The 25406-nt window shown below is 32.2% G+C and overlaps 1 non-coding gene across 1 annotated transcript; it reads left to right on the top strand.

Moving 5' to 3' along the window:
* Nucleotides 1-21120: 21120 nt before the first annotated feature.
* On the top strand, nucleotides 21121-21214 carry LOC113001015 (small nucleolar RNA snoR126). Its single transcript, XR_003266345.1, has one exon. It is a non-coding gene; the product is annotated as a small nucleolar RNA snoR126 (small nucleolar RNA).
* Nucleotides 21215-25406: the final 4192 nt, after the last annotated feature.

The raw sequence follows: 25406 nt of genomic DNA, 5'->3' as shown, positions 1-25406 counted from the left end.
GAAGGGATAAAGAACAAGAAAAGAAAATGAAGCAGCTAAAGAAAGAAAGTTATACATTATAATGTGATTGATGCTTCTCTTGAATTAAAGGGTCCTTATTGATTTAACAGTGTTGATGTAGGCTTTCAATGTTGATTCTGGACACCAAATGAAAAACCAAATTTACATACATCATATACAACCAAAGTTGTAACTGTGCCAAACAAATTACGTATATGCAAATCAAGAGGGAAAGGAAGGGATAAAGAACAAGAAAAGAAAATGAAGCAGCTAAAGAAAGAAAGTTATACATTATTATGCGATTGATGCTTCTCTTGAATTAAAGGGTCCTTATTGATTTAACAGTGTTGATGTAGGCTTTCAATGTTGATTCTGGACACCAAATGAGTTTCATGGTGTGTGACTGTGTGTGAGTGAGTCTTTCTTTTTATTTCTTTCTCTCTAGCTGTGCACACATATATATCTTCAATTTCTGAGTTTTTTTGGATATCGTGTGAGGGTGATTAATAGAGGTAGTGAGGGGACACTTTGACGTACGGGGTAGAGTTAGGATATATATATATATATATATATATATATATATATATATATATATATATATAAAAGTAGTCGTGTCTACTAGTTGTGGCCCATAAGGAAATATTTATCGAGAAACAAGAAAGGAGCTTCCGTATAAACTTGATCATGCAAAGAAAAGGGTATGTTATTTCTCTACTCCATATCTATGCCTATAAGTTTGTAGGTGACATTTTCCACAGTCATGGTGCTCGAAGACTGACATAAAAGGATTACATTTTTTTTATCAAGATTGTAACAGACACTAGATTGTCACATCTAAATTTTGGTATACGGAATAAATTGAATTCAAAATAAATTTAATTAAAAAAATATTACATTCAATATTAAATAATATTCATATATTTCTCTGTTGAATAATGTATTACTGATCACATTAATTGTTTTTCTTTATTATTTTTTTTAAGTTGTTGTGGTGTAATGATTTAGGAAGTTATTAAATAATTTTAGTTATAAAAAAATTAAATTCATTTGTTCGAATTATCATTCATTTGAACGATATATTGAGGTAAATAATGTAATGGCGGCCTTTTTAAAGTATGTTTGTTCAAACCAGCTACTCTCTCTATTAATCTTCCTTTAATATACATGTTATCAATTTTAAAATATGTACTACTTACGAGTTATAATAGTTCAGAGTTGAAAAAAAAAAAACAAGACATCGTGCCTTTGTTTCTCCCTCACAGAATGTAACTTAAGAAGCTAACATTATATGAAAAATATGTGTTTTGTATAATAGTAAATTGGTCTATAAGTAAACTAAGGAATTTGTTTCAACATACAATTTTGACTTAAATAATTTTTTATGGTCAGTAAAATACATCGTCTTGATTTTACTACTTAAATTAATATTGTTTCTATTTTAGTACCACATACTTTTTATATTTTAATACTCACTTTTATTGAAAATTCATAAATGATTTATAATTAATGATGTGATACTGTATCCTTATTAAATGATATGTAATTGATGATATGATACTTTATTAATTTGTTACAACATCATTTAATGAAATTTTACTTATTATATATACTAAAATATATCTAACATAAAAATGTAAAATACAAAACTAAAAAGGAATGATAATTTTAAGTAATTAAATCAAAATGAAATATTTTTCCGATTGTAAAATGTTAGTTAAGCTTATAATTTTGTTATGCCTTCAAATGTGCATAATGTGGACCGCAAATCTAATTGTTAGTATGATTGAAATCCAAATGAAACCACTTTTGAGATTAGAATAATAAAATACTATTGGTTTATTGGTATGTTTGAGTTCATATTCAGTGTAAGGTGGCACGCGTACTCATGCTAATTGAACATACGAACCTAAAATATAGGTTTTTTATTTGTTGGATAAAGTCGTTTAGACCACTCATACATATATTGCATAAGAAGATGAAGGGTAAGCTTTAATATCTCTTTATTGTGCAGCCCTCTGTTTTTTCATTCCATAATAAAATCAACACACTTGAAGATTACACATTGGATTTAATCCTTTACTATTAGATTGACTACACCAACAATATTTGAAGTTAAATAGTAACAAATTACAAGTGTAAGGAGCAAAATGAAATGCTATTAATATGGAGATGGAGTGGAGTACAAGATGGAGTGGAGTACAAAGACGATATATTATAACTCATTCATTGCATAGATTTATTTAAATATAAAAAAAATATAGTTTGCATACATTGTATTTATCTTTCTATTTTATGGCTATCATTGTCTTTTTCACTCTATTTTTCTTGCACTAAACAAATGATAACCGGGCTTAGTTGCAACTGTATTCATTTACAAGCGTAAGGTGATGGGGTAAGAGAGGAGGGTGGACAATAAGTTCGATCTTTCTTTTCTCATACCACCATATAATTAATTATGTTGAGAATACCATAGTTAGAGAGAGAACTGTCAGGAAATTTGAGTAAAAGTAAAAAAAATGATAGAAAATTAGAAGAAAATATTTACACCAAGCAAAAAAAAATAAAAGACATTTTCATAGTAAATGTCATGACTATGAGAGAAAATCGAGAGAATGCAACAAATTAGCAATATGTTGTCTGAACAAACTAAGAAACGAATCCGTAAAGCTAAACTATACAGCTCTTTGATTTACCATTTACTCTATCCAGATTTATTACTATGATAACTATTAGACATTCACTATACAAGGTAGTTTGTTACTAAGGTCATAAAAAAAATGATCAAATGTGTAGTTATGTGTGCAAACAAGTTTTTACCTACATAGAGGAATGCACATATACAAACGGTATACGGGTCCGTTTGGATGCAGGCCAAAAGATCTTTTACCATCTTATCTACTAGAAAAAAATCTTTTACCATCTTATCTACTAGAAAAGCATCTTTTATTTTTTTTAAGAGTGTTTGGTTATTAAATTTTTTTTAGCTTTTATAAAAGTAAAAGCTTTCAGCAGATCTTTTTTTGAAGCTCCGATTTCCAGTTTGTGAAATTTTCTTTTCGGGAATTTGTTCCCTAAATAATGCTTGGACAATCATGTCCTCAAAAAATTTCAAAATGGAAAAGCATGCCCTCCTCATTTTCTAAACCCTCAAAATTTCTCTCACTTGTTCCTCAAAATTTCTCTCTCGTGCTTCCAATCATCCTTCGTCATTCTTTCCGATCATCCTTTGTCATCTCTTCTTCTTCCTTTGTTAGCATCACAGGTTAACCAATTCTTCATTAATTTCTCTTTCTTCTCATTAAATTTTGAATTGTTATGGATTAGGGTTATGCTTTTGTTTGTTTCATTAAGCTTGTGAGATGTCTCTCAATCAAGTTCTTGTGAAAAGAAAGAAAGCAGAATGGTGTGATAAAAATACTGAGATTATGTTGAAAGTCTGCATAGAAGAGGTGAATGCTAGAAATAAACCTCACAACCACTTCACTAAGCTTGGTTGGGCAAATATTGCAGAAAAGTTCAATAAGGCAACAAATTTGAGATATGAATATAAACAATTTAGAAATAGGTGGGATTCTTTCAAAAAGGAATGACAATTATGGGCTAAGCTTATTGGAAAGGACACATGTCTTGGCTGGGATGGGGAGATGAAAACCATTGCTGCTAGTGATGAATGGTGGGAAGCCAAAATTCAGGTATGTATTATTCAATGAAAATAGAGTTTTTGTGGAGGCCAGTCTTTTGTTCTTTTATTTTTAATGTGTGATTGTGTTTCAATGAAAGAAGGATTAATAGTTTATCTTGGAATTCTGATAAAAAAATAGATAATCATGAAATTGAACAATGTGTTTTAATTACAAAGATTCTTGATCTATGAAAAGAAAGATTAATTCTTAATTTTAGAACAAAACAATTACGCACATTTAGTTTATGTAACACACATTTTTTCACACAATTTAATATCAGAAAGATTTAATCATATGCTTACCTGCTAGAGAGACGCGTGAATCCATGTCCACGACGTTCTTTTTAAAACCCTGGAAATTAAAATTATTGAATTATGCTTGAAATAATTCGTCATCTAAATCATATCCATACAGAAATTAGCGACTGAAAAATTTTGGTGTCCGGCAGCGACCGAAGTAGCGACCACACTGTTATTGGTGCAATTTGCGAATGAATTTGCGACCGAATTTGATAATGATGCCTAACGTGTGTCAGCGGCTGAATTAGCGACCGAAGTTGAAGATCACTGAAGGCTTAGATGGCTATTTTGGTTGTTGTACATGTAAAAAAACAAAAGTACTTTAGCCACCGAAGTTGCGACCAATATGTAGTTGAAGATAGCAATCGAAGAGATTTCGGCCGCAATATCAAGATTTTAGCAACTGAACATAATTCGGTCGCTATACGTATTTCTGTTTCGAGATTAGTGACCGAATTAGCGACTGAAATGTCATTAGTCTATGTATGTGAAGTAACAAGAATTTTATTTATTATAAATCGTAATAAATATATAATATACTTAAATATATTTTATACCAGGAAAATATTAAAATTAGTATATTAGTAATATTTTTCAATTAAAAAATAATATTTAGATTATTTGATTAAGATCAATAAGCCATGTTTATCATTGGTCTTTTAATTTGTGTTTTTTACAAAATAAATATTTAAAAATGACAATAAATACCCTTTATATTCTGAAAATATATGATAATCAAAATTTATAAAATTAAGTAATTCAAAATATAAGGTATAAGTGTAACACCAATTATTCAATAAGTTTAAATATGACATAAGTAAAATTTATGCATTGATGAAGACCCAATTTGACTTTATACAACATGAGCATTGAGCAAGGTCCAATAAGATGCAATGTGTAACATATGCATTCACTAAAATCCTCAAATTTTACTTTTAATTTTAAATGTAACACACATTTTTTCACACAATTTAATATCAGAAAGATTTAATCATATGCTTACCTGCTAGAGAGACGCGTGAATCCATGTCCACGACGTTCTTTTTAAAACCCTGGAAATTAAAATTATTGAATTATGCTTGAAATAATTCGTCATCTAAATCATATCCATACAGAAATTAGCGACTGAAAAATTTTGGTGTCCGGCAGCGACCGAAGTAGCGACCACACTGTTATTGGTGCAATTTGCGAATGAATTTGCGACCGAATTTGATAATGATGCCTAACGTGTGTCAGCGGCTGAATTAGCGACCGAAGTTGAAGATCACTGAAGGCTTAGATGGCTATTTTGGTTGTTGTACATGTAAAAAAACAAAAGTACTTTAGCCACCGAAGTTGCGACCAATATGTAGTTGAAGATAGCAATCGAAGAGATTTCGGCCGCAATATCAAGATTTTAGCAACTGAACATAATTCGGTCGCTATACGTATTTCTGTTTCGAGATTAGTGACCGAATTAGCGACTGAAATGTCATTAGTCTATGTATGTGAAGTAACAAGAATTTTATTTATTATAAATCGTAATAAATATATAATATACTTAAATATATTTTATACCAGGAAAATATTAAAATTAGTATATTAGTAATATTTTTCAATTAAAAAATAATATTTAGATTATTTGATTAAGATCAATAAGCCATGTTTATCATTGGTCTTTTAATTTGTGTTTTTTACAAAATAAATATTTAAAAATGACAATAAATACCCTTTATATTCTGAAAATATATGATAATCAAAATTTATAAAATTAAGTAATTCAAAATATAAGGTATAAGTGTAACACCAATTATTCAATAAGTTTAAATATGACATAAGTAAAATTTATGCATTGATGAAGACCCAATTTGACTTTATACAACATGTGCATTGAGCAAGGTCCAATAAGATGCAATGTGTAACATATGCATTCACTAAAATCCCAAATTTACTTTAATTTAAGGCTTAATTGCAAAATACATCCCCCTATATTACCTATTTCACCAAATTAGTCCTCCTATTTTTTTAAGAGAAAAAACTATATTTATTGTCAAATTAAGTGTTTATTTAAAAACTAGGCCCGCAAGGCGGGTGCGCACCAATGTATTAAGTTCGTGTAAGAGTGTGGGCCAGACTCATCCGTCTGCTACCAATGTGGGCTTACGTGGGAAGAGTCGGTGCGCTTACCCACTCCTAATTTTAACCGTTGATGGTAAAATTTCAAAAATTGATAATAATAAAAAGTTGATTAACATTTTTCTTAAAAAAATAAAAACTTTAAAAATGTTTGAGGAAGCACAAGAACCATGATGTTTAGAATGAGAAACACACTCCTTTATGACGACATCAAAGTGCTCATTTGAATATTTCTTGCAAAATATAATATTAATAAAAAATTTATGCAAAAATAGTTCAAATTCAATTTTTTTATTTATTATATTTTTATAATCTTATATATTATCTTTTAAAATAAAACATATAAGATTAAATTCTATTTTTACATAAATTAGAATATGAATATTTATATAAGTTTTTTATTTTATATATTATATTTATCTTTTGAAATAATGTTTCTGATTTAGTGACAACATTTTTTATCTATATTAAAAAATTCATATTATTTATTGTAATATAGATAAAAAATATTGTCAGTAAATTACATAAATAAATATTTTAAAAATAGAAAATATTCTCATTTTATTTAAGTATATTTATTTACTATATAAATTAATTTCAGTTCTCACAATTGAATTAAATATCGTATATATAATGCCTATCAACATTGCTTGTTTTAGCATTGCTGTGAATTTTTATCAAACATTTCTTCTCCCCCAAGGCCCCAATGCTTTCTTTTCTTCTCTCTCGATGTTCTCAGTTCCACTTTCATGGCAAAGCTTTTTATTCCATCAAAATCACTTTGAGTCTCACATGAAATTATAAAACAATGTTCACATATCTATTAGCTTCTCATTGATAGTTCCTAATCCTCAAATCAACTGTATTTTAATTTTCTCTCCTTTTTATTCTTTTTTCTTTTCTGTCAAGTTGTTGTGATCCATATAGGTTCTAGGTAGTAATTTTTTAGATTCCTTGTATTTTGATATTTTAAAGAGTGAATTTTTAAGCTCCTAGAATCTCCATTTGGGTGCAGGAATAATCTTCATCCATCCTTTCTTCATGTATTTCTCTCTAAGGAAAAGACAAGAGTTGGAATCATTTTCGGTTTTGAAGAGTAAAGATAAGTGGGAAAAGATGAGGATTTTCCTAATCCTATAATTTTCAATTTTCATGCGAATTTGATTCTTAGAGCACTAAGTCTCTCTTTGTCTAATTGGTTGCCGTTGTTAGTCTAATACATATTTAGAACCTGTTTTTGATTTGTATGGAGCCCCATGCCCCAATTTTGTTCTGTAAATATGGATTTATGAACAGCAATGGTAATTGCCTTGGTGTTAAAACAAAGTTGGCCAAGGGCTAGTGTCTTAAATCTTATTAAAATTCATATAATTTATTTTCTTGAATTTCTTGCTGTTGGTGAATTTATAAAATTAAGAGGTTTTCATGCAGGGATTTCCCATATGTCTAATGCATGATATATGATTTTAAGTGACGATATTGTTGTTGCTCTAAGTTCCAAGTAGAATAGGAGCCTTGCAAGATTGACCAGCCAAGTATTGAGAAGCCTTGCAAGCCTTTAGGAGGATGCATTAGAGAAGTATAGGTCAACATCGAAATTGTAGATGATAGTGATTGTTAGCAATATGCTTGAAACCCTTACAAGCAGGCCCAAGAGGAATACCGCATGAAAACAAATCATATATTAGGCATGAAAATATAAAAAGCAGTCTCCCTTTGCTCGACTATATATGTGTTTGATGAAAATTTAAATAATTTCAGAAAATATACTTTGATATTTGTTAATTTTATTAGGCGCAGAACTTATAAATTCATTTAATTACCTTATAATCTACTTCAAACAAAATGAAATTTGTTTAGTACACAAACTTATTTTAGTTGTTTATAGTTTATTTTCAAGCTAATTGAAGTAACAGTTAACTTAAATATAATTTATTAGCATTTTTTTCTTCTCAAATTTTATTTTCTCTAATTTATTTAAAAATATTTTTTATCCTTTATTGAATTAAAAAACCCTTTTACCTATTTTCATATTGCTAATTTATTATGGGAAACTATATACTAGATAACATTTTTATTTTCTTTTTTATTATGAAACTTTAAATACTGCTTTTTATATTTTGTTTTGTAAAACTATTTATTTTAATGAATTATTGCATTGTTAATTTTTTATTTATATGTAAATATTTGGTCCCTAAAAAAAGTTAATAAGCAAATCAAGCTTATATGGAAAAAAAATTTCTTTGTTGTTTACAAATAATACTCTTAAATAAAGTATTTAAATGTTCAAAAATAATTTTAAACAATATAAGTTTATTTAATTTAATTATAATATATAAAAAATGAAAAAATTATTTAAAATCATATTAGTTGATGAAAATACTTAAATATGTAGGTACGTAATTCCTTCTTTAAGATAAATAAATAATTAGTTCCACCATAACATGAATTTTTTTTTAGTCTCATACCATTATATCTGGTAAACTATACTCGATAACATTTTTTGCCCACTAAGATATAAATTCTTTTGTATTGCTTGAATACGTGCCATCCTGTTATATATGATTATCTTCGCATGTTATCATATCTCCAACTCTATAACTTTTAGGCATAAGCAAGAAGTTATGTTCTTTCTTCGTGTTTTAAAATATTTTAGACTTATGTTGATATATTATTGTTTTAAAATATTGTGTGCGCTCTGTAATTAATTTTACATGCAAGCTGAAGTTTTGCATTGTTGCACTCATTAGTTTGATACCTTGCTCCTTTTCTTAGGTATATGCTGTTTTGGCTCGTTATTTTGAGTGCAAAATTTGTGTTTGCTTACTTTCTTCAGGTTAGTGATGCATAGTCCTGGGATTAGTAGATATACATTTGAAATTATACATAATTGGTTTGTGTGTGTATGAAGGTACATATACTGGTGAGCATATATGCATGTATGATTTATTGTCTTATTTGTGTAGTTTGTAGATCAGGCCTCTAGTGGACCCAACAATGGCAATTATAAAAGAGGATAATATAAATTATGTTTGTCAAATTCTTTTTTTAAGAGTCACTTGATTTGTCAAATTATAAAAGAGGATAATATAAATTTGCTAGTAGAAGGGATTTGAATCCACAATCTCGCCCTTACCTTGTCCCTTCAACCACCAAGCAAACCAATCTATTGGATTTTTATATCTTGACATAGATCTAAAAGAGAAAAAACTGAACGGGCCTGACTGATTATTTTAGGGTGTGTTTGGAAATCTTTTTTTATCCATGTCAAATGGATGTTTTACACTTCCAATGCTTAAACATAGAAACAAGGTTAATGTTGGATTGGTGATGAATAATATCCAAACACATTTGTCTTTCATAAAGAAGTGTGTTTGCAATTTGTTTACTATATTAACATTGGTTTTTATTAATAACCGATGTTGTTTTCAAGTTTTTTTATATAAGCTTTCTATTTTTACAATAAACCCAAAATTGTACCTGTAAAATGCAATTTCAGACCCAATTCACAACAAATAAACATTTTATTATGCTTTCAAGCAATTTTACTCACAATAAACAATGAATAATTGATTTATTATTAACAACTATCAAAAAATTAATTCAATGTTCAAATAACATAGGAAATGGAAAAAATGTTAAACCAAAGTAAACTAAGCTAAACTTAATGTCCCTAAATCCTAGCTCAGAGCTCTAACTCGGAGATAATACTGTGCCCACTAGATCCGAAGTGCCTTTAATCTCTCTGGCTCTAATGATCTAGGATCGTTAAAATAATGCATGATGAAATAAATGATAAGTTAATAATGTAATACAAATTATAAAAAAAATCGAATTTGTTTGAAATAAACGTACCGCTTTCCAATTATTACTAAAACTTCCTAATATGATGGTGGACATCCAGTGCATGACATAATAGCCGCACTCAGTGCTTCCTTTTTGTCTATTACACTAAATACATAATGAAATTTGGAAGTGGAAGTTTTATGTAAATGACGTACCTTGACGACAATCCACCTAGCAGTAGCCTTTGATTTAGGCTGTGGAGCATCATCAAGACCTTTTAAAGCACTGTTCCAGACGAGTAACAAGTAAAAATTGATGTTGTTGAGGTATTTCAATGCAAATGTATTGAAAAGAATACTGACCTGTTAATTATCGCCTTAAGGTAGTTGTATGGCCTGTTATGCAATGAACAAAACTAGACAACTAGGTATTCCTTGGGCAGGATGACCACCATCTGCCAGTGTCCGCTACAGTAAGGACAAATATGGGTTAGAATATTAGTAAACATTAATTAAATTCAGTTATTTTATGTGACTTATCCATTCAAGTAGCAAGGCTCCAAGGTAGACATCGTGTTTTGAACTTTGCATTCAAGTCTTTATGTATCTTTCAGCCTCAAACTGCGATTGCCCAGACCTCTGAATGGACTGTGGCTCTAGGAATCCATACAGATCAGAATTCCCCCCTCACATACTTGTTTCAGTCAAATGCCTATTTATGTTAAGTCAAAGTTAAATATTTATGAATTGAAAGCAATAACTTAAGTAATTAAAAGTAATCTAAAATGACTTACAGAATCCACAATGTAACACTGATATGCTGAGACATTGAGCACCGTGTATGATTTTGGAGAGGTCTTCATGCTTTATGTAGAGTGGGAAGTTTGGCTTAAAGACCCCGAACACAGTGGCATCCCATGAAACCTGGTAAGGCCTCAAGAAAAGCTCTGGGATGGTCAATGTCATCAGATAAAGCAGATCATCGACCTCCGGATCCGGGTTTTGAGGTGGTTTTTCCGGAACACAACTTCCTGTTCATGAAACAAAGTTAAATGGCCTAATTTGAGGCACATTGAATGAATTAATTCAAAAAGAAGAAACATATAGTAAGAGTAAAGTACCTACTATGATAAATGTTTGACCAGGTGTGTTAGCCAAGCAAGGAAGGTGTGAATTGTCTGCCCCACTAAGGAAACCTCATCAGTGGGTACAGGAACGGGAACATCTGGATCTTTAACCTCCTCCACACCCACCTTTGCTTCGATGTATAAGCCGCACCTGTCTGAGTCACCCGTCTCAGGATAATTTCCTGAGGGATCAACACAACTCTCCTTTGTGCTTACTCGAGGACCTGAGGGACCAACCAGAGGCTCCGGAGGCAGTGCAACTCCCTGAGATTGCATCTGGGACCGAAACTGGGACTGCATCTAGCTTAATGATGCCAGGAGCTGTCGAGTCACTTTTTCTGTGATCGACTCCTCTAGCTGGTCCCTGATTTGCTGGATCAGTTGCTGCAATTCTTCAGGGGGCAACGAGGAACAGCTGCGGGACATCTGTTGAGCCGATCCGAAGTATTTCTTGATGGTGACACCGGCTCCAACAGCACGGACACGTCCAGGGTGCTATGGACGTCCAATAGCAGCGATGAGAACATCTTGACGTCCATGGGGGATGAAGGATCCCTGTGACGCCTGCTCCTCAAAGGAATCCTGCACAGAAAAGACACATTTGCACATGGCATTCACAAAATAAAGAAATATAATTCTAATGGTTAGTTGAAAATGACTTGCGATCTTCTCAACGATTTCCTTTATAGCCTCAGTCGTCATCTCCCTTGTTTTCTTGGTGCGGGCCATCTTCCACTTCACGTGGCGTCTGACGAGGAATGAAGTGTCAATGACGCCATCAACACTTCCTGACTGTGCAGCTTCCTCCAACTCTAAATTTTCATAACCCCCATGAGACAAAACATGGGGGGTAGTGTTCTATTTCTGGATGACCTTTGCCTTTTTCCGCACATCCTGCAAAAAATAAAACAATAATCTTTCAAATTGCTAGAATGAATTATAACAAGTTAATGTTTTTTGAAAAACTTAAATGGCAAGGTACATACCTCCCAAGAAGGGTCTTTGCGAGTCTGGCAAAACTGGGCCCATTTTTCCTTGCTTATGTCATATTTGTCACAAACAGTGTCGTCCACACCATCCTAATTGACTGTAAGGGTCCATTTCCTCGTGGGCCCATTTTAGGCAGCGTGTTGTCCTCTAGAAGAAGATTGTGCACTACCTCAAGCAGTGAGGTAAAACTTTTGTCACTCCACCCATACCTGACCTTCACATTAACCAGACTTAACACCGTTGACAACAGGGTTAAGGAATTCTTGCACCCCGTATACAAAGGCTTCTTTGAATCACTTTACTATCCTTCATACACAGGGGCATGTCCTTGCTGAAAAGACTCTTGTCCAAGGTCACGAATCATGTCCTCCAAGCGATCTCCAATTTCTACATCAACCGGTTCAGATTGGGACCCACTCTGCATGTCTGTCACTTCACCATGCCATATCCACGTCGTTTAATTCTTCTTAATCTCATCACATAATAGATGGTCCCGTATGTCGTCCAGTTGTTGTCGTCTTTCGTTTAAACAGTTAATGAGAGGACAATAATACTTTCCTTCTTCATTCGGTTGACCTCTTTTTGAAGCAAATTGCAAGAACTGCTCGACGCCATCCTCATATTCTGGGCTCATGCCACTTTGATTCATCCAACTTCGATCCATCTGAGCAATTCTATGCTTGACAATCTCACTTTTTTATTTATAGGTGTGCCCCTATCCCATTTTGGAAGATTGTCTTTTATGTTAGCTTCATACGTCAGGGTTAGCATTATTTTGAAAATTTTGACTAATTTCGATAGCATTTCGCATTGGTCTCCAAGTACACGACATCACATCGATGAAATTAATTTCCCGATATCAGTATGCACTCATCTGGATGACCTTTGCCTTTTTCCGCACATCCTGCAAAAAATAAAACAATAATCTTTCAAATTGCTAGAATGAATTATAACAAGTTAATGTTTTTTGAAAAACTTAAATGGCAAGGTACATACCTCCCAAGAAGGGTCTTTGCGAGTCTGGCAAAACTGGGCCCATTTTTCCTTGCTTATGTCATATTTGTCACAAACAGTGTCGTCCACACCATCCTAATTGACTGTAAGGGTCCATTTCCTCGTGGGCCCATTTTAGGCAGCGTGTTGTCCTCTAGAAGAAGATTGTGCACTACCTCAAGCAGTGAGGTAAAACTTTTGTCACTCCACCCATACCTGACCTTCACATTAACCAGACTTAACACCGTTGACAACAGGGTTAAGGAATTCTTGCACCCCGTATACAAAGGCTTCTTTGAATCACTTTACTATCCTTCATACACAGGGGCATGTCCTTGCTGAAAAGACTCTTGTCCAAGGTCACGAATCATGTCCTCCAAGCGATCTCCAATTTCTACATCAACCGGTTCAGATTGGGACCCACTCTGCATGTCTGTCACTTCACCATGCCATATCCACGTCGTTTAATTCTTCTTAATCTCATCACATAATAGATGGTCCGTATGTCGTCCAGTTGTTGTCGTCTTTCGTTTAAACAGTTAATGAGAGGACAATAATACTTTCCTTCTTCATTCGGTTGACCTCTTTTTGAAGCAAATTGCAAGAACTGCTCGACGCCATCCTCATATTCTGGGCTCATGCCACTTTGATTCATCCAACTTCGATCCATCTGAGCAATTCTATGCTTGACAATCTCACTTTTTTATTTATAGGTGTGCCCCTATCCCATTTTGGAAGATTGTCTTTTATGTTAGCTTCATACGTCAGGGTTAGCATTATTTTGAAAATTTTGACTAAATTTCGATAGCATTTCGCATTGGTCTCCAAGTACACGACATCACATCGATGAAATTAATTTCCCGATAATCAAGTATGCACTCAGAGAACAACTTGAAATGCATTGTACCAAAATTTTATCAAATTAATTAAAATAATAATAACCTTAACGAATGAATCTAACATAAAAATACCAGTCTTCCCAAACTGTCCAAACGGACAATTCAAGACTAAAAACAATGACTAATGTAAATTGTCCACAACAATCATTGCATTCAGTCTCAAACGGGAATCTAAGGTTCACTCAGCATGAACAACAGTTGTTTATATAGCAAATCACTCAGCATGAACAATTTGTTCCCAAAATAATGCTTGGACAATTATGTCCTCAAAAAATTTCAAAATGACAAAGTATGTACTCCTTTATGACGACATCAAAGTGCTCATTTGAATATTTCATGCAAAATATAATATTAATAAAAAATTTATGCAAAAATAGTTCAAATTCAATTTTATTTATTTATTATATTTTATAATCTTATATATTATTTTTTAAAATATAACATATAAGATTAAATTCTATTTTTACATAAATTAGAATATGTATATTTATATAAGTTTTTTTATTTTATATATTATAGTTATCTTTTAAAATAATGTTTCTGATTTAGTGACAACATTTTTTATCTATATTAAAAAATTCATGTTATTTATTGTAATATAGATAAAATACTGTCAGTAAATTTCATAAATAAATATTTTAAAAATAGAAAATATTCTCATTTTATTTAAGTATATTTATTTACTATATAAATTAATTTCAGTTCTCACAATTGAATTAAATAACATATATATAATGCCTACCAACATTGCTTGTTTTAGCATTGCTGTGAATTTTTATCAAACATTTCTTCTCCCCAAGGCCCCAACGCTTTCTTTTCTTCTCTCTCGATGTTCCCAGTTCCACTTTCATGGAAAAGCTTTATATTCCATCAAAATCACTTTGAGTCTCACATGAAATTATAAAACAATGTTCACATATCCATTAGCTTCTCATTGATAGTTCCTAATCCTCAAATCAACTGTATTTTAATTTTCTCTCCTTTTTATTCTTTTTTCTTTTCTTTCAAGTTGTTGTGATCCATATAGGTTCTAGGTAGTAATTTTTAAGATTCCTTGTATTTTGATATTTTAAAGAGTGAATTTTTAAGCTTCTAGAATCTCCATTTGGGTGCTGGAATAATCTTCATCCATCCTTCCTTCATGTATTTCTCTCTAAGGAAAAGACAAGAGTTGGAATCATTTTCGGTCTTGAAGAGTAAAGATAGGTGGGAAAAGATGAGGATTTTCCTAATCCTATAATTTTCAATTTGCATGATAATTTGATTCTTAGAGCACTAAGTCTCTCTTTCTCTAATTGGTTGCCGTTGTTAGTCTAATACATATTTCGAACCTGTTTTTGATTTGTATTGAGCCCCATGCCCCAATTTTGTTCTGTAAATATGGATTTATGAACAGCAATGGCAATTGCCTTGGTGTTAAAACAAAGTTGGCCAAGGACTAGTGTCTTAAAGCTTATTAAAATTCATATAATTTATTTTCTTGAATTTCTTGTTGTTGGTGAATTTATAAAATTAAGAGGTTTTCATGCAGGGATTTTCCATATGTCTAATGCATGATATATGATTTTAAGTGACGATATTGTTGTTGCTCTAAGTTCCAAGTAGAATAGGAGCCTTGCAAGATTGACCAGCCAAGTATTGAGAAGCCTTGCAAGCCTTTAGGAGGATGCATTAGTGTTAGCAATATGCTCGAAACCCATACAAGCAGGCCAAGAGGAATACGGCGTTAAAACAAATCATATATTAGGCATGAAAATATAAAAAGCAGTCTCACTTTCATCAAATTAATCAAAATAATAATAACCTTAACGAATGAATCTAACATAAAAATACCAGTCTCCTCAAACTGTCCAAACAGACAATTCAAGACTAAATACAATGACTAATGTAAATTGTCCACAAGAATCATTACATTCAGTCTCAAACGAGAATCTAAGGTTCACTCAACATGAACAACAATTGTTTATATAGCAAATTACATTGATCACATACAAGAACATACAAAATGTAAATTTCGATTATAGACAAATATCGACATCAACAGTTGTTTGTATAGCATATTACATTCATGACATACAAGAAAATACAAAATGTAAATTTCGATTATAGACAAATATCGACATCAACAGTTCTTTATGTAACTAATTTGGAATTCTGGGTTTCGGGGGTGCTTATGCTTTATTATCGTAGTTGGGTATGTGTCTTCTTTTGTGAATATGTTAGAGGTATGACAGATTCATTTTATCTGTGATTCATTGTTATCTGAGGCTTTTGGATTGGAGAGGGACGATCTTGAAGCAACAGTCTTGTTTGGCCATCGTTGATTCAATGGAGTTTTTTGAGTTGAATCCTCTCTTCCAAATCCCAAATCCATGTCTTATTCTGTGCTTCTCCTCCAACTTGGTGTGGGTTGGAGTTTGGAGGGCTGATTTGTAAGGACAAGTCTGGTTGTGTTGGGAATATCTCCTAACAGACATGACTTTATCTCTTTATGCTGCTGGTAAATAACTTGATATTATTAGTTGGTTTGAGCCTTTTTTGGAGGAGGTGGTGGTGGAGAGTGGTAATAGTATGGTTTTTTCATTGGTGGGTGGTGGTGAGTGGTAGACATAGGGAGGGTGTGGGTGTGGGTGTGGATGAGGATGGGGGTGAGGGTGAGGGTACACTGGAGGTGGTAGAGATGGGTACTTGTAGGGATTCCTAGGAGGAGATGGTAGGGAGTGGATGCTTTTTAGTAGTGGGGTTGGAGAGGGCTTCCCTGGCTATGAGCATCTATATGGATGTGTATACTTGTATAAACTGTTTAAGGCTTCAATTCACTTACTAATCATTTTGTGGGTGAGTGTAAACTGTGGACAAGGGTCATGATTTGGCCAGTGTTCAACCATGGGTTGTTGGGGATGTTTTAGATTTACTTTTCAAAAAATCCTTGAGGTGTTAATGGTGTTGTGATTCTAATTGGATGCTGGATTGATCATACAGGTAATTTGAAAGGTCCTTAAAGATCAACATAATGTATTAAGAGAAGAAAAAGAGATGAGAGAGAAGAAAATCAGAGAGAAAAATCTACTTTTCTGCTCTGCCAAGGGAGAAAACCCTTCTACAATTGTTAAGCTGCAAACTTAGTGCATGTTTGGATTAAACTTAAGTTTGCAAACGGATTTCAAGGTGGATTTCAAAGATAACAGGTTAGTGGACCTAGAGAAATACACTTTCATCCTAACAGGAAGGAAGCCTATTAGTTTGGAAGAGAAAAGGAAGCCTATTAGTTGGGCACTTTTCTGATCCAATTTCTATCAACGAGTACAAGAGCATTAGAGAAAAATGGAGACACTTACATCACATTTTTGTGTTAGAGTAGGAGGATTGAAAGTTAATTTTGGGCTGCATGGCTTGGTCACCTCAATGTTGCAAGGAAGTATGATATTTGGGGTTTATATCGTCATATTCTAAGGCAGCACAACATTCCAATAAGTCCTAAGATTGCAAGGCAACATGATTTTGGTAAAATTTTAGTGGAATCGGGCTCTGAGAAAGCTATTGGGTTTGTGTTAGATGGATGCCCGACATCTACATCTACATTGCTGCATCATTGTTTCCCACTCTGTCATGAGTTGAAAGCTCTAACCTATGCTACAAATCAGAAATCAAGCAAACCTTAGATCAACACATTGAAAGTGGTTCACTTTCATCACAAATCAATAGCAGTGCTTCCCAAGTGGATTCACCCCAAGCTATTATTACTAGTCCTGGTAATGCTAATCCAGTAGCTGCTGCTGCTCTAGAAAATAAGGATCTAGCATTCCTAGTCGCTCAACTTGGTCAGATTCACACCAAAGTAACAACAACAACAACAACAATAGTGATGGTGATGATAGCCAATTTTATCCTCTCCTACCTTTCAATCACTCTAGCCTAAAAGAAAAAAGTTGAACACCAAAGAAAATGAATAGAGAAATGGGTGCAGCTGTGTGAGCAACACGTATCCGAGATAATAGTGAGATTTCATTCAGGAAAGTAGTAGAAAATATGCCGCAGCCTTCATGCTCTTATATTGCAAGCAGGCTAGGAAAAGGTGATTAGTGAACTGGAATATACAATATGGAAAGGAAAAAAAGCTGCCTAATATTCTCTAATGAAACGGGGCTTATAAACAGTGCTTGCTTGCTTGCTAGCTAGCTTACACCATTCTTTCCTGGGGAAGGATAGGACGACTATAGATGTAATGTAATTTAGTTCTCAAGATAGTAATAAAAGCTCCTTAAATTTCTATTTCTATTTTTTACATGTTTAATACTCAAACATATAAAATATAAAATATATAAGAAACTAAGAAAGATAAAGACAAAAAAACAAGGAAATATAAACTCGCCTCACTTTTTCACTAGAAGGAACAGATTGTACGAAGGCTAAAGGATTCAATCTTACTATTGATGCTGATAGAGGTTGAGATATTCCAGTGCTTGTAACATATGAACAAAGAAGCTATCAGTAAAGTAATAAATAATTATAGCCATGCTACATAGCCTAATTGGTTTTTTTTTCTTCTAAATTATAGCCATGCTACACAGCCTAACCCACTATTAAAAAGTTGATGGGTTGACCTTCAAATAAGTTTTAAAAAAAGGGCAGTTGACCCACCATCCCACCATTGGCCTAGGTTGACCTGTTTTTCCATCTAGAAATCATGCATCATATATAAATGGAAAAGATGCTTCCCACAAACTAAATACCACTGTTCTTTTGGCCAAGCAAAGACAAAAGCAAAAGGTAAAGCTAGTTTCATATGTTTTACCAACAAAATTCCACCCTGAATTCCAGACTCAACTTTTATTGTCTTTGTAATGTCATTCTATAAGAATCCAATCAGTTTTAAAAGGTTTGGAGAAAGAGATTCTCATGGAAAGACAATACAAAGGCAATACAAGTTGATCTGATAGCTTTAGATGCAACTATAAAGTAGTTCAATGAATAAGACGGAGCTACTAGTTCAAAAATTGAGAGTGCAAAAGATGGGGAAAGGTCAAAACCATTGAATATTTCTATTAGTTTCAATACTATTACTTTAGTACAAATTTTCAAATAAAAATAATAGAGTTAATCTATTTTTAATTACTATGATACACACAAGAAGTAATGCCATCATCTTTAGCAAATTCTCTTCCAAAGAAATCTGCAACTACAAAAGATTTCCAACAAGTCAAACTGTCCCGCAACTAGCTTTAGATGCAACTCACTTGAATTCAACATTAATTCCCCCTCTCAAATGTGTATTACCACATTCAAATTATCAACAAGTCAAACTGCCCACAATATAACTCCAGAAACATGGACCAAAATCAAAGCCCAAACTAACCATTGCCCCCAAATATTCAAAGTGAAATAAACTCTAACAAGGACTTGCACAGGCATGCAAGTCCTTGAATTTCATAGACTTCCACCCATATGTAGCTGTTTTTGAATTTCAATATCTTATTCCTAGCTTTTTTTTCCTTCTCTTTGCGCCCAAGAGAACAAACAAAATTAAGAAAACTAATAGAGTGAAATTGATTGAAAATCATAATGATACAAAAAATGTATGATAAAGGCATATAATGTAGGGAGTTCATCATCATGAGGCATAATATTAAAAGTAAAAAACACATAAAGGTATTTTCTACCTTACAAAGGTTATGGGCTGCTGGAAATCAATTTCTCATTTTTAGGAATATATGAGACCATTTGTGTTACGGGGATTAAATTTTGTTATCAGCTTCTAGAAACAAATCTCAACTCAAAAGCCAAACTACCTTCAAGCCAAATAATCACATCCACTGGCATACCTATCTCCCTCTCCTACCTAGCAAACACACAAAATCTCAACCACCCAAAAAAAAAGAATTCTATAGGAGTATGCTTTTTGTAGAATAAGCATAATACAAGCACTATTTGTTGGTCAATGGCGTGAGCCATTGAACAACAGAGAGAATCTTCTTTGCATTCGCATTGTCACAGTCACAAGAGATACACAAGCCTTAGGATTGAATTAGTCTTTGAAACTATGGATATACATTAACCCAATGAATATTATAGCGTATAATTTATCCATATTCCTTCTCTCATTTATTAATTACTGCTTACATATATTTATATCAGAACTTGAATGATCAAACATAACTCTGCCTAGTATCTTATCTATTACATCCCAAACCTAAAATTAGACAAGGAAGGGTGTGTTTGTTTTAGTATTAACACGTCTCAAACGCTAGTTGAATCCAATGTCACAAGATTCTTGGATTGATCTAAGCATTCATCAAAACGTGTGCCGACTACAAACAAACACATATGAAAAGTACTATCTTACGTGGAGACAATAGGTTGTTGCAACAATAAATGGTTATCAGCTGCATAATCTTATATCAGAAAATTGAGGCCAACAAGGTTATTGAATGAAGAACATGAACTAATTAGACAGCAAAAGCTAGAGTACCTAAACTGGGAGCAGCAAGACAAACAATTAGTGTCTTTGGCTTCTAGCATCAATGGCACCGAGTCTTCACACAAAATAATGGTTGGAAGATACTTGAAACTTAAGCTCTTAGACCAAAGCCAAAATCAAACAACTAAAACTGAAACTAAGTGTCTAATAGATAGGAGCAATGAATGACTATATTTTTTAAACATAATCATAGTAACACGAATGGGTAAGAAAAACTAACTGGTGTTGAAACAAAATTAACTATAATGAATAACCGATGTTAACCGTGTGATGTTAAATCTAAAAATTGTAGTAGTGTTTGAATGAATATATTTAGGGTTACTTTTGACAATCTCCCTCCTTTGCTCGAACTTATTAGTTACAGTTTAGATTTAGAGGATATAATGTGAAACAAATCCCTTTCCTAGCAACTGATAAAACTAACAAAGCCATTTCCTAGCTTATTATAGGTGGGTAGGTCAAACGAAGGGCTTTGTATAAACCACTTGTGTGTGGTTTATTGTGGATACCCTTATAGACCCTCAGATTCATCTCACCCACAGCCATATGGTGCACCTTTACTGCATTTTTTTTTCTTCTTTTACCCACTTCCTCCTTTTCTGTTTTTTTGTCATGCACCAGAAAAAAAAAAACTTGCTGCTCTCTTATGTTGGGGTGATTTCCAGTGAAGGCGACCCTCCCCCGCAGCATTTTTATTTATTTTTACATTTTTTAATTTGGGTTCTTCTATTGTTCTTTTTAACATGAGCAAGGGCTGTGATGACTGAAAACATTCCTCGATTCTGATAAGGACCAAAGCAAGTTGTTTGGTCTGTGATGACAATGTTTGTGCATGTCTGAGCCTCTAACATCTCCTTTCAACTTATGTTTCACTGTTAGAACTTAGAACTCATTGCACATCTTTGCTATAAACGATTTAAGTTCATTTATTTCTTGAATGTCTTTTTTCCTGATATGCATTATAAGCTGATTGATACAATGCAACCCTTCTACAAGGAGAAGACAATTGAAAAACAAATTAAAAAAAATGTATGACAAGAAGTCCTTAAAGTTTGGTGTGAAGTGGCAGGGTTGTTAATATAGCATGTTTCTGTTATGCAGTCTCATAGTGTGTTTGGATTAGCTTTATTTACATTCAATATAAGTTTTTCAGCAATTACAAACTCTTTCTTGAGCAGTTTTAAAATGACATCTTCAGTGTTTGAAAATATTATATACTTATCTCTTGTAATTTGAAATATTATATCATCACAAGTTGCTGAAAAAATCAAAAATCTACTAAATGAAAAAAATTATATTTACAGCGGGTAATTATTAAACAAGTTAAAATCTAATAAATGAAAAAATCTATTAAATCTTAATCTTAAAAATTATATTTACGGCGGGTAATTATTAAACAGGTTAAAATCTAATAAATAAAAATAATGGCATATTTTCTTTGAACAATCGAGTTGTTTTTTAATTTATTTTAAATTTAAAATTTAATTGTTAAACTAGACCCAAAACATTTAAAAAACATTTTAGAATGTAAAATTAGCGATCGAATTAGCAACCGAAATTATTATTTTTTAAAACTTTATTATTTAGTAGCGACCGACCTTTATTTTAATTTATTTTACAATTAAAATTTAATTTTTTATTAGCGACCAAATTAATAACCAAATCTTATTTTAATTTATTTTATTTAAAATTTAATTACTTCTTAGCGACCAAATTAGCTACCCCAAACCTCAGTTGCTGATTTGGTCCCAAGCAAAATAGCAACCAAATATCTAGCTACCAAATTTTGTGTGCTTGTGACTCAGTAGTTCGGTGGTGAAATAGCAACCGAATGGAAATTCGGTCTCTGAGGGTTTAGAGACTAGAGTTTTTGCGACGTACATTATTTGGTCGCTATTCGGTGGCTAAGAGATTTAGCGACCGAATTTTGGGATTTAGCGACTGAATCAGTCGATCACTAAAGCATGCCTTTTTTGTAGTGCCTTGGAGTTCCAATATTAATGGTATTTAAAGTTAAATCAAACAATTATAAAAATTTTGATCGGTTTGATTTTAACTGGATCTATAAATTTAAACCTATGACCCAACCCATAAGATTTTAATCGATTTGTTCGATTTTGACCCACATAAATAAATGACTCAATAAAAAATCAAACCAAATACATAAATGACTTAATCAATACTGTTCCAATCGGATTTGATTAATTTGAATTCCCGAGTGACCCCTAACCATACACACCCCTACTTAACATCTCTACATAGGCAGATGAATAAATATGTTTCTGAGATCGTTTTTTTTAATAGCCTACAATGCACACAACTTAATGCTCAACTCAAATAATTATATTATTAATAAAATCTTTTTCTTATTGAAAAAATATAATATTATTGCATTTCGTAGTTGATGGCAATTGCTCCCCTTTAAGTAGTGTTTTCAAAGCATCACATTCCTAGGGTAATATTTTTTTTAATACATTCATAATTAAATTAATAACTCTATCAATTATAATTAATTAATAAATTAAAAATTCTCTTGCCACGTTGCTAATTATTTTGGTCAACGTTTACATCTTGACGGTCAACAGAAGTTATTTAACATCTCGACCAAAATTGTCCATCTTTCAAATCAAGGATCAAAATTTCAATTTAAACTACGTATAATTTAGGAACGACTATTTAATTAACTAAATATTAGAAGATGACTAAATAAAATTAAAAGTTTAATGTTCATGTATTGATAGTGTCGTATAGATTTATACTGTCATTCAATCATACATCATTTATGAATTAAATTAGGATAAATATTTTAAAAGTTAACAAATTTATCATACATGATAGATTAAGATTGAATACAACTTTTTACACTAAGAGTGTATTATCTTTTTTCTCTAAAAATCAATACCCGAGATTGAATCTTGAGTATACAACTACATTAAATATTTAGCAGGAGGATTCTGTCAAAACAAATATTTAGTGAGTTTTACTATTCATAATAATATTTTACCCCACTCAAGCATGATTGTCTTTGGTAAAAGGATATATGTGGTCTATAAATAATAATTTTGATGATAAATACATTTGATTGAAAATTAATTGATCCATATATTGAATATTTGGTTTTCTTAAGTTAATTCATTTGTATATGTTAGTGGTGCTGGACTACTTGATTCAATAAATATATTTGATTGCAAATTAATTGACCAATATATTGAATATTTTCTATTCGAGCGAATCTTTTTCTAATAATTTTTTTGTTACGATATTTTCTAAGAATTTACCAATTAATTAATTTAAATACTTTGAAAGAATGATTCATAGTTAATCTTGAAATTGAACAAGGTATTTTAATTACAAAGATTCTTGATATATGAAAGAAAAAAGAAAGATCAATTCTTGATTTTAGAACACAATTACGCACATATAGTTTATGTAAGACACGATTGTTTCTTCTCATACAATTTAATATTAGAAAGCTTTTGCATATGTTTACCTGTTGGAGAGATGCTTGAAGCCATTCATGTCCACGAAGTTCTTTGTCTGACCCTGGAAATTAAGAATATTGAATTATGCTTGCAATCTTGTCAAAATCATTCTCCATAGAAAAAAGAACGAAAAAATAAAATTAGAATGAGTCTATGTTGTATACCTGATTCAATCTCAGCCGTTAAAGTCTTGAAAGCCACGTGTTTGGTAGCGATTCACGTGTTTGGTTTTTGTCAGCACTTTCGTGCCTAAACTTCTTCCCAAAGCCACCACCTTCTCTTTTCTCCGCACTCACCACTTTCCACAGAAACCAACTTGCACTCAAATCGTCGCTTGCCGTAAGTAATCTTGCCTTTGGTTTTTTTCGTTCGTTCTTATTCTTTTGTGTTTGATGGTTTGGTTTGTCGTTTAATGGCTTTTGTGTGTGCTGTATAGGTGTGAAGTGACGGTGAAATTCTCAGCCAAGTAGTGTCTTCTCAGGTACGGTGTCGCATTGTATGTGCTGAATTTGCTTTGGTGGTTTTTCCCAGTCAAGTGTGAAAAAATTGTGGATTTAAGTGAAATTGATGCTGAATTAGTCCTATTACCTGTTTTGAGTGGTGAATATTAATTGATGATTCATTTGTGAGAGATTGGATTGGTTAAATGAAGAAAATATTTCAAGTTTGCAGTTTCCTGAATAGAGGTTTTGAAAGAGATGGAAACAATTACTTTTACAAAAAACTAAATAAATTGAAACAAACTTGAGTTTAAAAGTTGCAATTAGTATGATATATTTTTTTAGTTCTTGTTTCCTCAACACCAATTTTATGTGTGCACGTGTGAGCTTTTGCCTTTATTAAGAAGTTAATTCAAATACCTGAACCTTTATACATTTGGTATTAGAAAGGTTGGTCATGCTTACTGCCTGTATTTGAAAATTTTGCTCTAGAGCATTTTTGGGAGACTTTCTTTGAATGTGGTAATGCTATATGCATATCCCAGGCCAGAAAAAGAACATAGAAGGGGCATTCTTGCGAAGCATAATAAGATATAATAATGTGACAGAAAAACAAAAACCAAGTAAGCAAATTGCAGAGGTAATTTTCTTTGTTGTTTGGTTAAAATGATTTTGATGCTTCTCAAAAGTTTTATTGATCATTTTGAGATGTGTGGGAAGAGAGTGTCAATCTGTTGTGAATTGTGATTACACTTTCTGTGTAATGATTAATCACTAATGATCTGAGTCACGTATTTTTTATTAAGCACCTGATGATTTCATTGAATGTGAAAATGCTTATGTTCTATTGGATGCCCTTTAGAAATATTGTTGTTTTCACTTGTTTCTTGATGAACTCAATAATGTTAAATGTTTGATCACTTTTGTATTGGAATTCAAAACTATAACATTTAATCTTATAAAATCTTTACAATGGGTGTAATGCATAAAAATGATCTTCCAAACATTTGATGTTATCTTTTACTGTTGTACATGTGCTCATCAGGAAAGAATATCACCTTATATCTTTTTGTTATAGGTTAATTGAGAAAGATTTGCAGTTTCCATTCATGGCC

This window comes from Glycine max, unplaced genomic scaffold, assembly GCF_000004515.6.
Source record: "Glycine max cultivar Williams 82 unplaced genomic scaffold, Glycine_max_v4.0 scaffold_105, whole genome shotgun sequence".
NCBI classification, from domain to species: domain Eukaryota; kingdom Viridiplantae; phylum Streptophyta; class Magnoliopsida; order Fabales; family Fabaceae; genus Glycine; species Glycine max.
Note: the sequence above shows the minus strand (reverse complement) of the source record. Positions and strands in the feature narration are given on the sequence as shown.